The 23,148-nt window shown below is 37.7% G+C and overlaps 1 protein-coding gene across 2 annotated transcripts in view; it reads right to left on the minus strand.

Moving 5' to 3' along the window:
* Nucleotides 1-23,148, minus strand: part of LOC112648287 (uncharacterized) — a 54,820-nt gene that overhangs the window by 16,052 nt on the left and 15,620 nt on the right. The window lies entirely within an intron of this gene.

Consider the following 23,148-nt stretch of genomic DNA (forward strand, 5'->3'; position numbering starts at 1 on the left):
TGATTTAGAATTCTGGAACACTTGATTTAGAATTTAGGACCAGGCTTCGGAGGCATGGCGCTGGCAGGGATGACTTCCTCCATCTCACCCACCTCACCTTCTGACAGCCACTACTAACATCTGGCTAATTTACAGTGACCTAAGGAAAAGTGTGTGTGTGTGTGTGTGTGTGTGTGTGCGCACACACGCATGGGAGCATCTTAAAAGATCCAGTATATGAATTTCCAATTTTAAAATACGAAGCGCCATTTTGACTGGCAGGAAAGATTATCCAGGAGTATATCTAGCTCACTTTTATACAAAATTAACATAAAATGCACAGGTCTTATTATTAATGCAGTAATTTTTATTATTTTCATTTCTTTTTTTCTCTAAAATTTTCTTGTGGATGATTTCCTGTTTTAATATTCTATTTTGGGGGGAGTTCCATAAGTAATGCATATATACACTGCTTCCATGTATATAATGGAAAGGCACTGAAATCTAATGACCTTATTTGACCATCCAGTCATATTTTTATTTAAACCCTATTTTAAGTCATTAACTTTACTGTAACTTTCAACTTTTTTAATGCTTATATACCTAAAAAGAGAAGTCTCCAAAAGAAGCTTTCTTGATAAACCAGGCAACTATTAGTTCAAATGATAATAGACAATTGGGTGAGACCTTTGTGACAGTGAAATAACCTAACATAGAATTTTTAAGGATGTCCATGCAATGTCTTAGGTTACAGGTTTAAGTTTGGTATAGGAGTTCTTCTGTTATTTTGTTCTTCCCTTAAAATTACACGATATTTTTATTGCTCATTTACTTTTTGTTATTCAGCAAATTTAATTCAATTCAATCAATGCTGAGTTAGCACCTATCACTCTCAAAGATGTGCCAAAAAGAGATCCAATAGGAACATTTGAGTAAAACATATTTTCAATTTTGAAGTAGCTCACATACATGAAGTGATCAATTATCCCACTTTGTTTTTTTTTTAGTTTTTATTTTAGTACGTTTTTGACTTACAGAAAAATTACAAAGATGATAGAAAGAGTTCCCATGTATTTTATAGCTAGTATTTCCATCCCTGTTACTAACATTTTAAATTAGTATAGTATATTTGTCACAACTAATGAACCAATATTGATACATTATTATTAACTAAAATCTTAACTTTACTCAAGCTTCTTTATTCTTTACTATCACCTCTTTTATTCTAGGACCCAAGTATTCATATCTTCTTAGGCTCCTCTTGTCTGCAACAGTTTCTCAGAGTTTCTTTGTTTTTGATGACCTCAAGAGTTATGAAGAGTACTGGTCAGATATTTTGTAGGATGTCTAATTGGGATCCACCTGATGATTCTCATGATTAGAGTGGAATTAAGAGTTTTTTTGAGGAAGACCACAGAGATGAAATGCCATTCCCATATTGAATGAAGAATACATACTATCATCATGGCTTACTACTATTGATATTGACCTTGATCACCTGGCTGAGGTAGTGTTTGTTAGGCTCCTCCATTATAGTTACTTTTCCCCCTTGCTTTTCTGTACAAAGCACAGAACAAAATCACTATGGAATAAAATCACTATGCACAAGCCACACTTCCCGACTAGGGAGTTAAACTAAACAAATTATTTGGAATTGAGTACACAGATTATTTCAAATTCTTTTTTTAAGATTTTATTTTTAGTCATCTCTATACCCAGCATGGGGCTCAAACTTAGCAACCCCAAGATCAACAGTTGCACACTCCACTGACTAAGCCAGCCAGGAGCCCCTGAAATTCTATCGCATGGGAAATTTACCTATTCTTCCTCATTTATTTATTTATTCAATCATTTATTATATTGATTTGACTCATGGATATTTATTTTATTTTATTCTTCAGGTTGTAACTCAGTACTACTTTATACTGTTGCTTAAATTGTTCCAGCTCTGGCCACTGGGAACTCTTTCAGTTGGTTTTGGAATCCCTTTGACATATCTCCATTCTTGTGGGTTTTTTTTTAAGGCATTTTCTTTCTGATACTAATATCCTCTGGGATTATCTTGTATATTTTCTTTTTCTTAAAGAAGTTTGCAATCTTTTTAAAAGCAGATTTTATTTATGTATGTATGTATTTATTTATTTATTGAGAGAGACAGAGAAAGAGAGAGAGAGAGTGGGAGAAAACATGCATGAGTGGGGGAAGGGGCAGAGGGAAAGGGAACAAAAATCATAGGCAGACTCTAAGCTAATCATGGAACCTGACTGGGGCTCAATCCCATGGCCCTGAGACCATGAAATCAAGAGTTGAAATCAGAGTTGGCCACTTAACTGACCAAGCCACCCAGTCGCCACCATCTTGTATATTTTCTGATCCATTCCTAGTATCAGCCATTTCTCCGAGGAGTCCTTGTCCTTTTTTTGAAAAACAGTATTAGAAACTAAGATGTGGGCACTAAGTGTACTTGTTACTACTAGAGAGTTGTTGCTTCTTGACCTTCTTAGCTGGTAGAACAAGGAAATATATGTGTGCATATGAATCTGGGTATATAGGCATGAACTAGAAATATATCTATGTGTAACCATCTGTATCTATATTAAGGCTGAAGTTGAGTTTGTATTGTTATCTCCAACTCTATTCCATTACTACATAGCTCATTCTAGCCTCCATCTCTGGCTTATTTGCAAGCTCCCACTTCAACTGTGAGGAACATGGGCCCCACTCACTTACTGAATTGTTAGCCTGTATACCTGTGGGAAACAACTTTATCAACTAGAGTACAGTTAATACTTCCTCTTGGCTTTAATCCTGCATACTCTACTCATTCTCAGTTACTTGGGTCAGGACATTTCCCCCAGCCCTTTCAGTGAGGTGGTTTCATAACCATTATTTTGCAGTTAGTTTCTTTTAGTCACATTCTGTGTTCCATCAAGGTTCTCCTGAACTCTTATGTTCTTAATTTAAATACATTAAGGTTCACTTTTTGTGCTGTAAAAGAGTTGTGGTTTTAGGTTTAGGGTTCACTCTTTGTGTATGGGTTTTAATAAATTCATAGAGTCATGTCTTCACCATTAGAATATCATATGTAATATTTCACCATTCTGAAAAAAAATCCTGTGTGTTTCACCTACTAAAGCCCCTCCCATGAGCCCCTAACAATTACTGACCTATTTTTTGTCTCTATAGTTGTGCCTTTTCCAGAATGGCATGTAAATAGAATCAAATAGTATAGAATCTTTTCACCTGGCTTCTTTCACTTAGCAATAGGCATTTAAGATTTAAGCATATTGCTTGATGACTTGATAGAATTTGTTATCACTACATGGTTATCCACTTGTTCATTTACTTTATGGGCTTATTCGTGATATTATACCTTTTGTAAGGACACAGACTCATCTTTCTGGTTCTTCATTTTATCCCCAGTGCCTAGCATAGTGCCTAGTAGATCAAAAAAGATCAATAGCTATTTGCTGAATGAATTAGCCCAATTAAATCCCTTTAGGTATTGTTGTGTAAGAGCTCTTTGCTCTGTTCCACTGCATGAATACTAATATTATAATTGTTAATGTCTGGGTTATAACAAGAGAACTTGCTATCCAATTTTATTTGCTTATTACTGAAAATTTCTTAGAATTTCTATAAATTTCATTTTAACATAGGATTTCAGCTATAACCTTATTTGTGACAAATGCAAAACTGCAATAGCTAATTGGTTTATTTTCTTTTAGTATAATGAATATAGTTTGAATATATAAAAATAGCATTTAAAAAAGTCTAAGCAGGACAACCCCAGTGGCTCAGTGGTTTTGCACTGCCTTTAGCCTGGGGCATGATCCTGGAGACGGGGGGATAGAGTCCCACATCAGTCTCCCTGCATGGATCCTGCTTCTTCCTCTGCCTGTGTCTCTGCCTCTCTCTCTCTCTCTCTCTGTCTCTCATGAATAAATAAAAATTAAAAATAAAATTTAAAAGTCTAAGCAATAACGTTTGGCATTCATTTTTACAAACTGATTGAAGTCTCTATCTGTATTTACTTATATTTTAAGACAAAAGAGAACATTGTTTTTTTTTAAATTATATAAGCCCTTTGTAGAAATAGAAAGCACATACAGAATAATACATTAATCAAAGGAGTACAGCTCAATGGATTTTCCACAGTGAACATATTCAGGTAACCATCACCCAGATCAAGAAATAGGATGTTGCCAGAACCCCTAAAGTTCCTGTCATGTCCCCTTTTAGTCACTACTTCCTATTGAAGTTACTCACCCTTCTGACTAAGTTTGCCTGTTTTTCTGCTTTATATAACTGGAATCATGAATTACATATGATTTTTGTGTTTGGCTCTTTTGTTTAACATTGTGCTTATGAAATTTATCCATATAGTTGTTTGTAGATTGAGATTTTTTTTCATTGCCAGATAATCTTCCTTGTATGAGTACACCACTACTTATTCATTCAATCATTAGTAGGAATTTAGGTATTTTTTGGTTTGGGGTTATTATGAATAGTGCTGCTGTAAATGTTTCAGTATATGGTTCTGATAAACATAACATAAAATGTATTGAATATATACCTAGGAGTAGAATGGTTGGGTCATAGAGTATGTGTAATGTTGTAATATAATCTATCCTTAAAATGAGGTCAGTATTTTACTGATTATTCTAGGAAGCTAGAGTTGAGTGTTTCTAAATTCAAAGTATTTAATAAAAACATATTATATTGTATTTTGTTTAAGAATATGAATATACCTGTAGTGGGTAAAACCACTCCCTACCCCCACCTCCTTCCCAAAGATTCTACATTCTAATCCCTAGGATCTGTTTAATATTGTTACCTTACAAAGCAGAAGGGATTAAAGGTATAATTAAATTAAATTAAAGATCTTGAGAAGGGTAGATTAGCCTGGATTATCCGGGTGGGGCTAATATAACCACAAGGGTCCTTGCAAGAGGAAGTAGGAAGTTCTGAGTCAGGAAGGAGAGATGTTGACAGGAAAGAAGAGGTCACAGAGACAAAGAGATGTAAAGATGCTGCACTGCTGGCTTTGGGGGCAGAGGAAAAGGACCATGAGGCAAGGAATGAAGGGGACTTCTAGAAGCTGGAAAATAAAGGGGACATATTCTCCACAGAGGAGTCATGGGCAAGGAAATGGATTCTCCCTTTGAGACTCCAGAAAGAACACAAATTTGTCAACAATGATTTTAGCCCTGTATGACCCATTTCAGACTTCTGACTTGTAGAATTGTAAGATAATAAATTTGTGTTACTTTAAGCTACTGTGTTTCCGATTTGTTACAGCAGCAGTAGGAAACTAATATAATACTGAATATGGTCCTTTATTTATTTTTTTAAAAAACATTTTATAGTGAAAGGGAATAAAGGGGAAAGGAGAAAAAATGAGTGGGAAATATCAGGGAGGGAGACAGAACATGAGAGACTCCTAACTCTGGGAAATGAACTAGGGGTGGTGGAAGGGGAGGTGGACGGGGGGTGGGGGTGATTGGGTGACAGGCACTGAAGGGGGTACTTGATGGGATGAGCATTGGGTGTTATTCTATATGCTGGCAAATTGAACACCAATAAAAATACATTTATTAAAAATAAATAAATAAATAAATAAATAAATAAAAACATTTTAAACTTTTTTTGCATTCTCTTAAGAAATATGAAATTTGTATTATATTTCTAACACCAAGAAAAATGATTTAAAATTCTTTTTTTTACCACCAGTGTATTTTATTATTTTTTATTTTTTGTTAAGTTTTTACTTTTAATTTCAGTATATAGTGTTATATTAGTTTCAAGTGTTCAATTCTATACACTACTCAGTACTCATTGTGATAATTTTTAAATTTTTATTTTTTTAAATTTTTTTTAATTTTTAAAAATTTTTTTAAATTTTAGATTTATTTTTTTATTTAGGGAGTGGAGGATGGGTAGAGAGGGAGAGAGAATCTTTAAGCAGGTTCTGACCTGAGTGTGGAGCCTGATGACAAAAGGCTCAGTTCCATGATCCTGAGATCATAACTTGAGCCAAAACCAAGAAAGTAAGACACTCAACTGACTGTGGCACTGAGGCGCCCCTTGGTAAGTATACTCTTAACCCCATCACCCGTGCCCCACCCACCTGCCCTCTAGTAACCATCCATTTGTTCTCTATAGTTAAGAGTTTGTTTCTTGGTTTCTCTTTCTCTCTCTCTCTTTTTTCCCCCTTCGCTCATTTGTTTTGTTTCTTAAATTCTACATATGAGTGAAATTATAAGGTATTTGTCTTTCTCTGACTTACTTTGCTTAGCATTATACTTTTTAGCTACATCTGTTTTGTTATAAGTGGCAAGGATTTCATTCTTTTTATGGCTAAATAATATTCTATTGTCTCTATATATGTATGTGTGTGTACACATATATGCACATACATATATGTGTACACACACATATATACACACACACATATATATATACACACACATATATATATCACATTTTCTTTATCCATTCATCTACGGATGGACATTTGGGCTGCATCCATAATTTGGCTATTGTAAATAATGCTGCAATAAACATAAGGGTGCGTGTAACCCTTTGAATTAGTGTTTTTGTATTTGAGGGGTGAATACCCAGTAGTGTGATTACTAGATCATAGGGTAGTTCTATTTTTAACTTTTTGAGGAACCTCCATATTATTTTCCACAGTGGCTGCACCAGTTTGCATTCCCCTGAATGTGGTCTTTTAAAAATGAGCTACGTTAAGTTCTATTTACATTTTTAAAAAAATGAAATCTCTTATTTTATTTTAGTACATAGTTTCATTTTAACACTAATGAGGATTCATCTTTTGTACATTAAATTCTACTGCATAAGAATTGATAAACACAGGTTAAGTGCTGAAACAAGCTACTTTTCAAAATATTGCATTTATTTCAGTGATACCATATTTATTGTTTAGTTTGTCTTTTTTCCACAGTTTTATCTTCCCATTTGTTCCTTTTTCTTTCTTTTTTCTGGCCCCTTGAAATTTTTAAGCTTCCTATAGTTCACTCGATTTTGCAAGACCATCCTCTTTTTCTTAGGACGGGTAAAAGTTTGCCCTTCTCAAAGTCAGATATAGAAGAGTAGCCTTTGTGCTGGAATTCAGGAAGCCAGTAATTCATGAGTCTACTCACATTTCTAAAATATGGTCTAGTAAATCCATTTGTGGACATAGAACACATACAGAATTTCAGATTTAAAAATCACTATTTCATTAACCTCCTTGATCTCTATTTTAATCAATCTTATTTTTGATCCAAATTTGGACAAAATTCATATGATCAGCACCCTGATGTTTATAGCAGCATTATCAACAATAGTCAAACTATAGAGAGCCCAAATGTCCATCGACTGATGAATGGATAAAGATGTAGCATATATATACAATGGGATATCACTCAGCCATCAAAAATAATGAAATCTTGCCATTTGCAACATCATGGATGAAGCTAGAGTGTATTATGCTGAGTGAAGCAAGTCAGAGAAAGACAAAAACCATATGATCTCACTCGTTTGTGGAATTTAAGGAAACAGACATATAGGAAGTGGGAGAGGAGAGGAGAGTGGGGAACAAGCCATAAGTGACTCTTTTTTTCTTTTTAAAAAATATTTATTTATTTATTTATTTTGCCATAAGAAACTTAATGATAGAGAACAAACTGAGGTTTGATGGAGGGAGGGAGTGGGGGATGGGCTAGATGAGTGATGGATAATAAGGAGGGCACTTGTTATGATGAACACTGGGTGTTGTATGTAAGTGATAAATCATTGGATTCTTTTTTTTTTTTTTAAAGATTTTATTTATTTATTCATGAGAGACACACAGAGAGGCAGAGACACAGGCAGAGGGAGAAGCAGGCTCCCTGTGGGGGCCTGGTGGGGAACTTGATCCCAGGACTCTGGGATCCTGACCTGAGCCTAAGAATCACTGTGCCCTGAATCCTGACCTGTGCCCCGAATCACTGGATTCTACTCTAGGAACCAATACTGCACAGTATTTTAACTACCTAAAAGCTAAATTTAAAAAAAGATTCATATGATCAACTAAGTAGATAAAGGAAAAGTATAAGAATAAGTAAGACCTACTAATGTTCTCTGGACTCCTCAACTGTTCCATCTGAGTTTCGGGACCTTTCTTTTTCACTAGAACAAAGCCCCTCTTTAACCCAGCAAAGAAACATTTAATAGTTAGATTCAGAACAGAAATAAAGAAAAGCCCGAGAATTAACTGAAAGTCCAGGAAAATTTTGATTGCTAGAATGTATTTCCTTAAATTAGAATACGGCCACAACCCCAGGCTAAATCCCAAACCTCAAAGCAGCAGCATTGCAGGGATTATCTGATCCATCCCAGGGAAATCAAATCCACTTCAGGGACTCTGAGGCCATGTATAAATTGTAACAAAGACTCAAAGAGTGAGATTTTTAATATTATAAATATTGCATTATTTTTGTACAGATTAGAAGGAAATATTTAAATTGTCTGAAGCAGTAAGTGTATTAATACTTTGACCATTACAGTATTCCCAGTTCTAGATCTATCAGCTATACAGATGAGCCATAAAATTAGACAATACTATATTCAAAAATTTTGTAAAGAAATAAATTAGGTAGTAAATATTTGCAGGTCTGTGTGTATATGTGTGTGTGTGTGTGTGTGTGTGTGTACGAACATCCATGATGTATCTTTGTTTTGCAAAAGGATTAATAGAAAGTAATTGATACATTTAGCATGTGATTCTTGTCTAATTTATGACCAATATTTAAAAATCCTCTTTCCAGTTTTTCTGCCTCCTGAGCTTGCTCTTGTGTCTCATTATAGGCTGGTCAGGGGAACTCTGCAGTCCACAGTTGCACACTAGCTCAAAGTTCCTGGTCCTGAGATCTAAGCCTGCTGCCTTTTGTTGAACTGGTAGGCTTGGTCAGAAGGGAAAGTAACAGGAGAAGACCGCGTATCAGGGTCAATTCCTAGAAAGAGAATGTGTGAATTCAAAGGAATATAAATGGGTTACCAAGTTGGGGCAGAAACAGAACTCAGCAGGAGAAACCTTAGTATGTTTTCTTTCTTTCTTGAAGCACAGAGATAAGGTGAGCCAAATATCCCAAGTAGGTTAAGCTTTCAGTAAAGGGTGAATTAAAAATCCTCCACTCCCAGGTGCCTTGACAGAGGCCCTCTCCCCAGGTCAATGACATTAAAATGACAAAAGATACAATTGCAGCATTATTCAGAATAGTCAGGATGGTGGGGACAACCCAAGTGTCTGTTAACAGATGAATGGATAAAGAACATGTGAGATATATAGATATTTATATAGATACACAGATATCCTTTAGTCATGAGAAGGAAGGAAATTTGTCATATGCCACCACATGAATGAACCTTGAAGGCATTAAGCTAAGTGAGGGTAAGTCAGAGAAAAACAAATACTGTGTGATCTCACTTATATATGAAATTCCCAAATGCCAAACTTGCAGAAATAGAGGGAAATGGTGGCAAAAAGGGGTAGGGATTGGCAGAAATGGGAGATGGTGGCTAAAGGGTGCAAATTTCCAGTTATAAGATTCCAACATTCTGGGGATCTAATGTACAGTAAGGTGAGGATAGTTCATCGTAGTACTCTGTTATGTACTTGAGAGTTGCTAAGAGAGTAGATCTTATGTTTTTACCACAGAAAAAGAAATGGTAATTATGTAACGTGATGAAGGTGTCAGCTAAGGCCCAGGTGATATAATCATTCTGCAATATGTAGGTGTATCAAATCAGCACATTGTACACCTTAAACTTAAACAATGTTATATGTCACTTATTTCTCAATAAAGCTAGGAAAAAAGCCACAATAAAAGATACATGCAAAGGAGGTAAATAGTAATTGGAAGCAGAGCAATACATGGTTTAATTAGCTACATTTTGGGAGAAAACCTTGGTGGAGGAGTCAGTCTGTGAGAGCATAGTGCTGTAGACAAAAGATTAAATCATGAAGGAAAGAATTCAAGATAAAGATAAAAAGTAAAATGAAGCCCACATACTCATGTGCCTCTGGGAGACTGGAGGCTTTGGCTAAGTGGTGTTGATAATAAATCTTTTGGTTCAATATGCCCCTATCTTGCCTGGTCTGGTTATCTGCATTGCTGCTTGGAAGTAACCTTGGTCTGGGAAGTTACAGAAACTCATTTTCTTGGAAACATGAGCAACTTGGCTAAGGACTGCAGAAGTTGTCTCAGCCTCGTTAGACTTGTTCTATCTGCCCCATATGATCACTGTAAGAATTGCAACAACCCAGAATGGGAATAAGAAGGAAGTCAACACTTTTCACCATTTATTGGCCTCTTCCCGACATATTGGAGCAAGCTTCATCCTCACAGTAAGCAACTTAAGAAAAGATAACTCTTTGAACCCTAATTGACTGCTTTGGAAATTCTCTCTCATCCTCCCCCCACCTCCTACTTCATCCTTCTGGTTTTGTATGAGTTAAGACGAGGCTGATGGATACAACAAACTGTGTGTGTACCATACCTTCCCTGCTCTTCAGCCTCCCATGAATGAAACTATACCGATTATATTCCTTGCTTAACGTTATATCTATAAGACTAATCATGTCATTGCATGTGGCAGTGATTTATTCTTTATACTGGTGAGTAGGGTTCTATTATATGAATATACCAAAACTGATTTATATAGGGTCCTATTGATTGACAATTGGATTGTTTCCAGGTTTTGACCCCAACAGATAAAGTTGCTGCGAACATTCTTGTACATGTCTTTTGGTGGACATGTATACTAGTCTCTCTTGGATATATACCCACAAGTGGAATTTCTATGTCATAGGGTATTTTCCGTGTTACACTTTAGCTGATACTTCGAGAGTTTTCCAAAGTGGCTGTTGTACCAGTCACATTCCCATTAACAATGTATGAGAGGGCAGCCCCGGTGGCCCAGCGGTTTAGCACCGCCTTCAGCCTGAGGTATGATCCTGGAGACCCTGGATTGAGTCCCACGTTGGGCTTCCTGCGTGGGGCCTGCTTCTCTCTCTACCTGTGCCTCTGCCTTTCTCTCTCTCTCTCTCTGTGTCGGTCATGAATAAATAAATAAAATCTTAAAAAAAAAAAAAAACCAATGTATGAGAGTTCCAGTTTTTCAAATCCTTGCCAACACTGGGTATTATCAGTCTTCTAATACTTCTGGCCTTGTGGTATGTATATTGTAAAATCTTAATGGTATTAATTTGCATTTCCTTGATGACTAATGACATTGAATAATTTTTCTTGTGTTTATTATCCATTTGAATATCTTCTTTTAGTGAAGTGCTTGTGTAAATCTTTTGTCTGTTTTTTTTTGATTGTTTTTTTTTTTTAAGAAGATATTTATTTATTTATTTTAGAGAGAGAGCGCACACACTCAAGTGGTGAGAGGGGCAGAGGGAGAAGAAGAGAGAGAAACATCAAGCAGACTGCCTGCTGAGTGTGGAGCCCAATGTGGGGCTCCATCCCAGGACCCTGAGATCATGACCTGAACCGCAACCAAGAAGTGGCCGCTTAACCTACTGACTCACCCAGATGCCACTGGATTGTTTGCTTTTTAAAAAAATGATTAATGGGTGATTTTAAAACATTTTGGGTATGCATCATTTGTCAGATAGAGACATTCATATATATGTCATATATTTATATATAAATGCCAGACATAGATTATACATATTTTAGATATAAATGTATATATCCTTTAGGTTGGCCCATAAGGCAGTGCTCCAGGATAATCTTAAAAGGGCACACAATCATCATTTTGCTTTATTTCTACAGTGTATGTAAGTTTTCTCAATGGAGAAAACATTTCTGCTTTGTTTAATAAAATTAACATCACTGTCTTATGGCTCTTCAGCTGTTCAAAGGCTCCTTTCTTTCCACCCAGTGGTACATGTTAGGGATAATATTGAAAATAGCCAAAAAGAATGGGTTTTTGCTTAAATACAGGAAAAGGCAAAACTGTAGAACAAAAATTATCACCACTCTGACCACTCACTCTTTCATAGTTTTCAATTCATAATATCCCAACATGGTCCAAAATACTCTGTATTCACATTGACAGAAATAAGAGTAGGAGGGGAAAGGCAGGAAACCCCAGAAGTGTATGAGGCTTTATCATAATGAAAAGTTCCCCTTTATTTGGTACTCCAGAAATTTGTATATCTTGGTAAAAGACCATTTATTAAGATTTTGGATAGGTGAGGTGCAGTTCCTTTCCTTAAAAAGTGAGAGCCTCATTCTCAAGCTGAAAGCTTGAGAAATGGGTACAATTTCAGGAAATTAAAAACCTAGAGATGGATTCTCTTACAATCTCTCCCTGTACACCCCTTGGAAAGTGTTCATGTTTGGAGAAACTCAGAGAAACTCTGTATTAAGACTTGGGTTAATCATTCAAAATTGAAGCTACTTAATAATTTCAATTATCAGAATTCTCAATTGGATGAGGGTGTGCTGGACACCTTCCATTGGCCCCTTCATACCACTCATCACCCTCCATCACCCGGCTCTCTAATCTGGCAGTCCGGGTTTCAATGGATTAAATCAACAAGCACCTCTGCCTTCTGGCTTCCAGAGGGGCTTGGTCAATGGATGGGAATCCCTGACAAGAGACTGGGGAATGAAACAGGGTACTGTTAACCCTGGCTCTTCCCCTGTGAAATGGCCTTTGAGCTGGCCCTGTTCCTCTTCTGAAGGACGTTACTCTTGAGTCTCTCTCCTGGGCTCTCTAATCCCTCTGTCTTCATCCTTTTGGCCTTAGAGATGGAACAATTCTTGTGCTGGCAGCCCAGTTTCTTGCGCTATGCTTTGTAGCTTCCCAACATCGCCACACCTTTGTGATTAGTCCCTTTGTAAATAAAACCTTCTTAAACTTTATCCTAATTTGGGAGTGCCATCTGCTTCCTGTTGAGACGTTAACTGATACTCAATTTAGAGATTACTGGCTATGCCCGAGTTCCCTTGTGAATTGCTCTAAATGTGTTTTGGAGCCAAAGAGCTCAAGTTGATTATGGGAGGGTATTCTCAGATCAAGAGATCAGGCACAGAGCCACTCTGCTGGGTTTCCATCCCATGGTCCCCTGCTACACCCCAGTGAAGCAAGCGTAAGAATGATCTAAACCTGGACTATTCAGCTATTTGGGTGGCTTTCCTGGGTAGATAGGCTGCAAAGTACCTCCGAGGGTCACAGCAGAAACTGCGGTGATGACAGAGATCCCACAAGGGCCAGACAGCCTACAAGAAGCCTCCTCACAATAAAATGGACATTTACTGAAAGTTGGGGAAATAAAAGTTATAACAGCATGGGAAGGAAAAATTTATTTTTTTATTTTTTATTATTTTATTTTATTTATTTATTTTTTTGGAAGTAAAAAAATTTAAAACTATTCCTTGGATATAACCATTTCCCATGTTCAAGGGATCAAATAGTCAAACAGCACTTCCCATGTTCGAATACCAAGGAAGTTATCAGTTAGTTTATCTAGAGTCCCCTTGAGGATGCTCACAGTTTCTTGGCTGAAGTTGTTAATAGCCCTGCCCCCTGCCGATCTCTATTTTAAATTCCTGTAAAGCCTCCACCTACTTTTTGAGAACCCCTAATCTTATACTGATTCACAGTTTATTATCCCAGGATCCAGTCTCTTTTGTCCTATAGTTACTATCCCTGAACCGAGGTATTCCATTCTAGGGTAACCTCAGCAGGCCAGGCCAGGAGAGGTTGCAGCTCTCCAAATCTCATCAAAAAGCCAGAGTGGAGGGACACCCACGATGGTGTCTAGCCTTCACCCGAGAGTGAGAGGGTGCCAGCCAAAGGGCAACTGTCAAAGCAAGGCAGATGTTAGTGTGGACAGAGGACAGCTTCCTAAACCCATGAGGAGAAAGAGAATCACTTTCCAAACTGCCTCTTTCTTTGCAAAGCTATCAACCCCTGCCTTCCACCTTGCTAACCCTCCACATTTTTATGCAGAATGCTTTAAAATACTCATTTTCCTCTTTTCCCAAACACTCCCCTTTCCACATCATCACGTCTAGTCCTAATAAGATTAAGGACCACAGTCTTTGAAGTGTGATAGACCTCTCAATGGCTACTTCCTTAGCCACATACACATACACCCACACACCAAATTCCTTAAAAACTTTTCATTTTCACGTCCTGGAGTACTCCTAGCATTATGATAAAGAACAGCAGCACCTGCTCCACTCCTCCCCAGTACCTGTCCCATCCCTTGAAGCGCCTCTGTTTTCATCCTGCATATTTACCTAAATCTAAAAAGTATGCTTAGTTTGATATTTCTGGGTTTTCCTTTTTTGATAGTGCCGATCATAAATATGGTGATGAGCTGGTCCTTTAGGAATGAAGCAGCTGCCGCAGATGCTGCTGGCACATAAACCCAGTCGTCAGCTCTCTTCAAGAATCCCTTGTCTGCCAACGTCACAGCCTCCTCCCAGGGAGGTCCGTATTCAGTGCCTTATATATACAAGGGATAGGTTACCAGCCCCCTCATCCTGACTTGGGTGAAACAAACTTTGAAGAGCTATTTGGTGTCAGAGCTTCCTGGAGGGTTGGCTGAGACCTTCCTTGAAACTCCATTACAGCCCATCTCTGCTTAATCCTCCTCCTTTTCCTTCCCCTGTAAAGACGGTTCCCTAATAAACCTCCAGCTGTTGACATCCCTCTCAGAGGAGGCTTCTGGGGGATTCACATGGGGCGTTACTACATTGACTTCCTGCTCTAGGAGATGAGGTCTTGCCTATTCTGCATAGCACTCCCCCACCGCCATCTTTTTGCCCTTTCATGGTTTCCTTTTATTTCACTTTCTCTATATAATTACAGCATCATTTTTAGATAAATTGTAACAGACGTGTTAACAAATGCTTGACCTTTCTACCCTAAGGAAACTCCGGTTAACCGGATTGATTAATGAGCCTGCTTTGCAGAAGTTGACTTGCCCCTCCTAAGACCAGCTAAGACCAGAGCAAACTCGGAATTGTTGCTGTTGTGCAGAAGTGACTAAGAGGGAATGAAAGTAACCTCCGTGACAACACACAACCTGAGATTGCCCCTCATTTGTCATGCTTACGCCACCGTTTAGTGAACATGTGTCCCATGAAGACACGTGATTCCTGAATGCTCATGCTCAGGGAGGAGGGCATCTCCCCTTTCCTTATGTCCAACCAGCATTTCCCATTTGAACTACATCTCTGATGACATCCTGACACCTTGTCCTTAAATACACCCAACCCAAATCCTCTAGGAAGGAGGCAGATCTGAGGCTTATCCTCCAGTCTCCTCCTTTGGCTGCCTAACAAACCCTTTCTTTGCTGCATATTGGATGTCTCAGTGGTTGGCTTTGCTGTGTGTCCAGCGTATGAACTTGGAATCCGTTACAAAATCCACATGCAGTAATGAAAAGGTAGCGATTATTCACAGCTGGGTCACATCCTTTACTATGGCTATATTTTGTTTCATGTACTTTTACTTTCTCTCGATATAAACAGCTACCTCATATTTTTATTTTTTGTTTTTAAAGATTTTATTTATTTATTCATGAGAGACACACACACACACACACAGAGGCAGAGACACAGTCAGAGGGAGAAGCAGGCTCCCCACGGGGAGCCCAATGCGGGACTCGATCTCACACCCTGAGCCGAAAGCAGATGCTCAATCTCTGAGCCATCCAGGTGTCCCTACATCATATTTTTATTTCCTTAGTTTTTGTACCAATTATCTCCTCATCCCAATATTAAAACTAATTCTCAAAAAAAAAAAAAAACTAATTCTCCTTTGAACACGGTTCCTAGTATTAGCTATTCAGTCAGTCATATTCTTAGAGACATTGCTCTTGGGGGCCTCTGTTCTGTTCTGAGCTGGTCGTTCTCCACGCCTGCTGATGGCTGTGGTCTTGGTATTTCTGTTCACCCTCATTCTGGGAATCCCTTTCACTTATCTCCCATGTTGAATCTCTTGTTCTCTGGGTCCCATAGCCTCCTCTTTCTTGATTTACTCCCTCATTTCACTCAGGGAACATTCTTTAACAGCTTTCTGGAAATGGGTGTATGTGAGGTAAACTTTTTAGACCTTGAATTTTTGAAAATGTCTTTATTATCTCCTCGTGCTTGGTTGATAGTTTCAATGAGTATAGAATTTTAGATGAAGGATCATTTCCTCAGAATCTTCAAATCTTCCATTGTCTTCCAACCTCCTCAGATGCTGGTGGGAGGATCCTGTTCTTAATTTGTGATTTTGTTTGCTGGTCCCTGAAGGCTTTGAGGATCTTCACAGTAACCCTGGTGTTCTGAATCTTCATGGTAATGTGACATGTGTCTCTTTCGAGTCAATGAATTGGGAGTGAGCCCCTTTCAGTTTTGAATCTCATGCTCTTTAGTTCTGGGAAAATTTCTCTCACTATTCCTTTGATGATATCTTCTCCCCATTTCTTTGTTCTCTCTTTTCAGGTGTGGGACCTCCTGGCTTCATAGTCTAGTTTTCTTGTTTATTCTTTTTCTCTTTCCATTTCTGACTTTTTATGCTAATTAGGGATAGTTTCTCAACTTTTGCTTCCAATCCTTCTGCTGATTATCTTTTTACTATGACTTTTGCTATAGTTTAAACTTCAAGAGCTCTTTCTTCTCCTTCTCCATCTTCAACAGTATCAATTTTTATTTCAGAAACTCAATAACTTATGAGTATAATAATGATACAGTTTAAAAAAAAAAGACTTGTTTATTTATTTTAGAGAGAAAGAGAGAACAAGTGAGCCAGGGTGGGGTGCCAGGGGAGAGAAAGAATCCTGAAGCAGACCCCCAGCTGAGAGCAGAGCCTGATGCAGGGCTAGATCCCAGAACCCCAAGATCATGACCTGAGCCAAAGTCAAGAGTCAACCACATAACCGACTGAGCCACTCAGCACCCTTAATTACAGGGTTTTTAAAGATTTATTGTTCCTTTCTTCTGTTTATCTTTCTCTGCATTTTATGTTAGAGATTTTTTTTCAGATGTCAATGACAATTTGCTACCCAGTTATTATTTTTTTAAGAGTGGGACACCAAAAATCTGATTAGAAGCTCTGTGTGCTCAGAAGCTTTTCCACTGGTGGACTTTACCATTAGGTCATTGTGTGGGACTCAAGAGTATGTGTAGTTCTTTTCTCTTGGGCTAGTTCATTTTCTTGGAAAATAATCTCCCCCTTTTCTGCTTGGAGGTTGCAAATCTTGGCTGCTAGTGTTTTACGGACTAGGAGATGGAAATTGCAGCATTTGATAGATCAATTTTTAAAAAATCTTCCTATCAAGTCTGGAGTCTCTGCTTCCCGTACTGCCCCCCTCCCATCAGCTCTGCCTTATGTAGTTGAGGCTTAGAGCCTCCATGGTTCAACTGCTCCAGACAGTAAACGTATCTTCTATTTGAGAAGGTGTATTTGCTTTGTTGCATAGGGTGGCAGAAACCAGGGTTACAATCCCATTTTTCAAAGACTTTCAAATAGCTCTCTTCAGCCTAACTCACAACCCTGTTTCCAGAGATACTCATTGCTTCGGATTCCTTCATCCTTCCACAGATCTGTCATGAGAGTTGATTTGCGTCTTTTGGATTTAAATGCTTAGATTTCAGCTTTCTGTAGGCTGCTAAGCCAGTTCTCTTTTCCATTTCCAAGATTTCTTCTTTTGTATGAGGGCACATATTTTCCTAGCTGTGTGTGTGTGTGTGTGTGTGTGTGTGTGTGTGTGTGTGATTCTTTCTCTTTGTGATCATTGCCTTGGGATTTGGGGAGGAAGAAGTATGTTTTTTTTTCTTCTATGATTAAATGATAGTCTTCCTTATATCTCCCTTTTCTTCCATGTTTAAATGACAGTCTGAGGGAAATTGAGAAAGAGTTTTACTCTTCCAGCTACATGCACAAGAACATTATAGAGTATTGTTTTCATTGAAAAGATAGGAACACAGAGTTAGTGACCAGCCTGGTGTACAGTATAATGCAGTGTTGTTAACTGTTACTCAAGAAGGACAGGCTGTGAATAACATGATATTTGGCCTTCTTTGGGTTATTCAAACTAAGTATGTGGGACATGAAGATACAAAAATAGGAAGGGCACATCTCAGACTCACGAGTCTGAGGGCTTGAGGAAACAGAATAGGAATAAGCATGCCAACAAGACTTTTTACCTTTTATTTTTTTTCCCTTGATGCCAAACTTTATGCTGGGTGAAAAAAAAAGGTAAACTTAAGTAAGTAAATGTGTTGTTTCTGTTTTGGTATACTTCAGTTTGGAATTTAGGATTTATAACTCATCTACTTCAAAAGAATAAGAGGTGATTTAATGTATTTATAAATACAAAATGGACAGTGGGTTGAATAGCTTCTGTTTGCTCTTCCACATCACTTCTCCACCTTTCACTCTGCTATGGGAGACTGACTTGGACAGTTTACATCAACTCAGCTCTCATGCAATTTTTTTTGTGGGAAAGGAGGGAGATAAACTAGCCTATTTCTTCCCTTGACATCCTCCTTGCATTATCTTCTCTAGCTTTCTCACCAGAGGTGACTACTCTTCTCAAGGGACCAACTCTACATGACTCTCTCCCTACTGCCTATGTTTTCTCTCATCCTGCAGCTGGTATTCTCTCTTACTTTGTGATTTTGGTGGGAAGTGCAGGTATGAGTATACCTGAACTTCCAAACAGGATGCATAATGTTGAAACTGAATAGTTTTAAACAACTTGAGCTAAGTGCCTTCTGGACCAAATCACTATAAGGTGGTGAGGGGAGTAGGGTTTTTTTCCCTCGGACTTTTTGTTGCCTCTGGGTACATTCCTGAGGGATCTAAGTTGCCAATTTGCGAGTTTGGTGAGTATATTTTAATGACTCTTCTTTCATACTCTTGCACTTAACAACTAAACTAAATGGATTTGCTTCTAGTTTGTTGGCTAAATACTTATTATTTTGCAGAGGATTATAACTGATTGATGCAGCAGGGCTAAAAGAAGAAAAATAAGTATTTTTGAGAATGTGCCATATTCCAATATGGAAATCTTTCCACTTATTTCTATATTCACCATTTTCTTAGAGGCTTGAAGGGAAGGCTGAATCCACATTGATCCACATGAACTATGTTGTATAGCCTGGCATTTTAACATGATGATCATGAAATAAATACATCTGTGAAGTGGTCTTTAGGCAAAGGGTTAGTGGAAATATGATACTAGAACACAGGGTCATAGAAAGATAAGGTTCAAGGTGGCTGAGTATTGATCAATGGTAAGATTTTTAAGGACTCACAAATTATTTAAATCAATTTCCATAGTATATGTCTTAAATGTTACTTCATATTCTTTTTCTAGACTATTCGATATCCTAGCTGTTCTTTTTAAAAAGTATTGATTCATAAAAAAAATTCCATGGAAATACTTGGTGATTATTAAACTTTAAGGACAAACATTATTTAGGGGAAAAAAAGCATTAAAAATGGTAATCTTCAGTTTGGATATTGTGAATTCAAGCACTGATGGAAATGTTGCTTTTTAGGGGTCACAGTTAAAAAAAGCATCAAAAGGAATATACCAGGAGCCTGATACATTGTTTTGCGTGGGATAAGAGATTGTATTCATTTTGTCAATATGTGAGTATAAAACTCCATGGGCCAGTTACATAGACGCTGTCCAAGGGTTTTGAACGTAGATACCAAGCACTGTAGGTAACAGGTGTGTTGGAAACGTGTTAATTGATGGACCTGCTTGTGTAAACCCATGAGAGATCATGATTCTTGTACCTTTCATGGGCTGCAGAAGGAATAAAAGCTTAAATAAAAGCAAAGGGGGGCAGATTCCATGTAGTAAAATGCTGGAGAAAGTAATCTTTTTAGTTCACTATTCAGCAAGAAAAGGACAGGCCTAGAGGCCTTTCTTTTCTTTTTCTTTTTCTTTTTTTTCTATCAAGGCAAAAACTGCTATTGGTCATATTGGCCAAACTTCTGCTGAGGAATTTATCAGTTTACTGGTCTTAAATGTCGGAGCTTAACTAGCCTATTCGTAGACTCATGATTAGCCATGAGAAGCCATAAGGGAGAAGAGGCTGCAAGTTCAGAAGACCATGTGACGGGAGACTAAATTTCATTAACAACACACCGAGAGGAGCCAGTCAGCCGAAGGGAACAGCAGGGGGAATCCCCACCACTTCACACAGAAAATGCTCATAACAGCTCCACCTCTACACTCACCACATCTGCTGCAAAATAATTCATCAGGCTGAAAGCCGTAGGTGTGATTGAGGGGCAGTGCCAAGATGATGCACAATGGTGAGAGGTTTACAATTTGTTCGTGGATTTATGGAAATGCAGAAAACATCTTTTTCAAGCTAGATTTAATTGTTCTTTAAAAATAGATACTGAGTCTATGCAGTTTTCTCACTGTTGCCTCTAAATACCTAGAAGCTAGAAAAAGAAGCACTCAAACTATTTGTCGAATAGATGAATGAATAAAATAGTAACTAACTAGGTTTGGTAAGATCAGAGGGAAAGGAGAAGCAGAAGACTACCAAATCTCATACTAGATAAGGTTAGATTAAATCTGATACCTTTGGGGGAAAATCTATTACTTCTTGAGGGGAGCTCCTCTCTTCTCCTTCCTTCCCTCAAGTGATTGGAGTAATAACTAAGCACTCATCTTCTAAGTCATGTAAACTTTTTACGGAAAAATTCTTATTCAGTTAGTATTAATGTTAGACATATATTTTGTTCACTTTCTCTTCTAGCTTTTTTATTCTTTCAAGCCTAATTTTATATATTGAACCAATTGTCTTTCTGACTTAAAATCTTAGGGAAACAGGGGCGCCTGGGTGGCTCAGCGGTTAAGTGCCTGCCTTCAGCCCAGGGCATGATCCCTAGGTCCCGGGATCGAGTCCCACATTGGGGTCCCTGCATGGAGCCTGCTTCTCTCTCTGCCTCTCTCTCTGTGTCTCTCATGAATAAATAAATAAAATTAAAAAAAAATCTTAGGGAAACAAGAAAGCTTTACAGATGGATCCATCCTGAAAGTAATAAAATCCAGAGAGTCTTAAGATTTCCAGAATAACAATATAACATACAGTTTATCATTCTTTTCTTCTTGACATGATGGTCACTCGATCACTGCATCAATTAGCCAGTAAAACCCTATTAAATACCAAATGGCCCCTACATAATGTGGGGTATTACAGAGGGGATACATGCACACGTGTGCACACACACACACACACACACACATACACACAGCAGAAATCATAGTTCCTGCTCTTAAGGTATTTATAATTGGAAGTGCTTAAATTATGTATGTGTATAAAGCAAAGAGTAGTCAAACATCGTACAGCTGGAAATTGTCTAAAAGTGTCATGGAAACACAAAGGAGAGATGTTATTATGGACTCAAGCCAGTAAACGGAGCTTTTATGAAGGAGGCAGGACCTGAGCTGAACCTTGAGGGACAGTTAGCAGGGAGACAAAGGGTCTTCCAGATGGGATGGATAAACAGAAACACAGGCATAAAAGCTGGAAGGAAAATGAGGCTGACACTTCTTGCACCCCACGTTAGAAGCCAAAGTAAGGTGTGACTCTCACAGCAAGTGACAGGCTGTAAGTACTAGGCTAATATTACTTGAGGAGAAATATTGCTTTGGGACAGTGACAGATGGCACTATTGTTTGGGAATTAATTTGAGTCTTAATGTTTTGTGCCTGCAACAGGTGTGCTGTGGATATTTTTAAAGAAGCTAAGGGGGAGTAACTGGATGGGTGTTCTGTTTGAAACATGGTTATGAAATTTAGAGGGCTGATTACTTTTTAAAAAATTTTCATTGGAGCACGGTTGACACACAATGTTATATTAGTTTCAGGTTTACAACATAGTAATTCAACTTCTCTATACCTTATGCTATGCGCACCACAGGTATAGCTACCATCTGTCACCATACATCACTATTACCAATATCTTTGACTATGCTGTGCCTCTTACTCTAATGACTCATTGGTTCCATGACTGGAAATCTGTATCTCCCACTTCTCTTCACCCATTTTGCCTGTCCCCACACCCCTCCCCTCTCTGGCAACCATTAGTTTGTTCTATGTATTTATAAGTCTGATTCTATTTTTTATTGATTCTTTTTTATTCATTTGATTTTTTTAGATTCCACATGAGTGAAATCATATGGTATTTGTCTTTCTCAGCCTGACATATTTCACTTAGCATTAATACTCTTTAGTTCCATCCATGTTGTTGAAAATGGCATGATTTCATCCTTTTTATGGCTGAATAACATTCCATTATACACACACACACACACACACACACACGCACGCATGCACTCACACACATCTTTATCCAGTCATTTATCAATGGACACTTGGTTTTTTTTCCATATCTTGGCAATTGTAAATAATGCTGCAATAAACATAAGGGTGCATATATCTTTTTGAAGTAGTGTTTTCATTTTCTTTGGATAAATATCCAGTAGTGGAATTTACTAGATCATATAGTATTTCTATTTTTTAATTTTTTGAGGAACCTCCATACTGTTTTCCATAAGGTCTGTATCAGTTTACATTTCCAACAGTGTACTAGGGTTCCCTTTTCTCCACATCCTTGCCAACACTTGTTATTTCTTGTCTTTTTGATATTAGCCATTCTGACAGGTGTAGGGTAATATTTCATTGTGGTTTTGATTTGCATTTCCCTGATGATTAGTGATGGTAAGCGTCTTTACATGTGTCTGTGGGCCATCTGTATGTCTTCTTTGGGAAAATATTCAGGTTCTCTGCCCATTTTTTTAATTGGAATTTTTTTTTTTAGTGTTGCATTATGTAAGTTTTTAAAATATATTTTGGATACATTAGATAGATATATCATTTTTAACAATTTTCTCCCATTCAGTAGATTGCCCTTCTGTTCTGTTGATGGTGTCCTTTGCTGTGCAAAACTTCTTATTTTGATGTAATCTCAATAGTTTATTTTTGCTTTTGTTTCCCTTTCCTCAGGAGACATACCTAGAAAAATGTTTCTATGTCTGATGTCAGAGAAACTACTGCCTGTCTTCTAGAATTTTCATGGTTTCAGGTCTCACATTTAGGTCTTTAATCCATTTTGAGTTTATTTTTGA

This window comes from Canis lupus, chromosome 7, assembly GCF_003254725.2.
Source record: "Canis lupus dingo isolate Sandy chromosome 7, ASM325472v2, whole genome shotgun sequence".
Taxonomy (NCBI): Eukaryota; Metazoa; Chordata; class Mammalia; order Carnivora; family Canidae; genus Canis; species Canis lupus.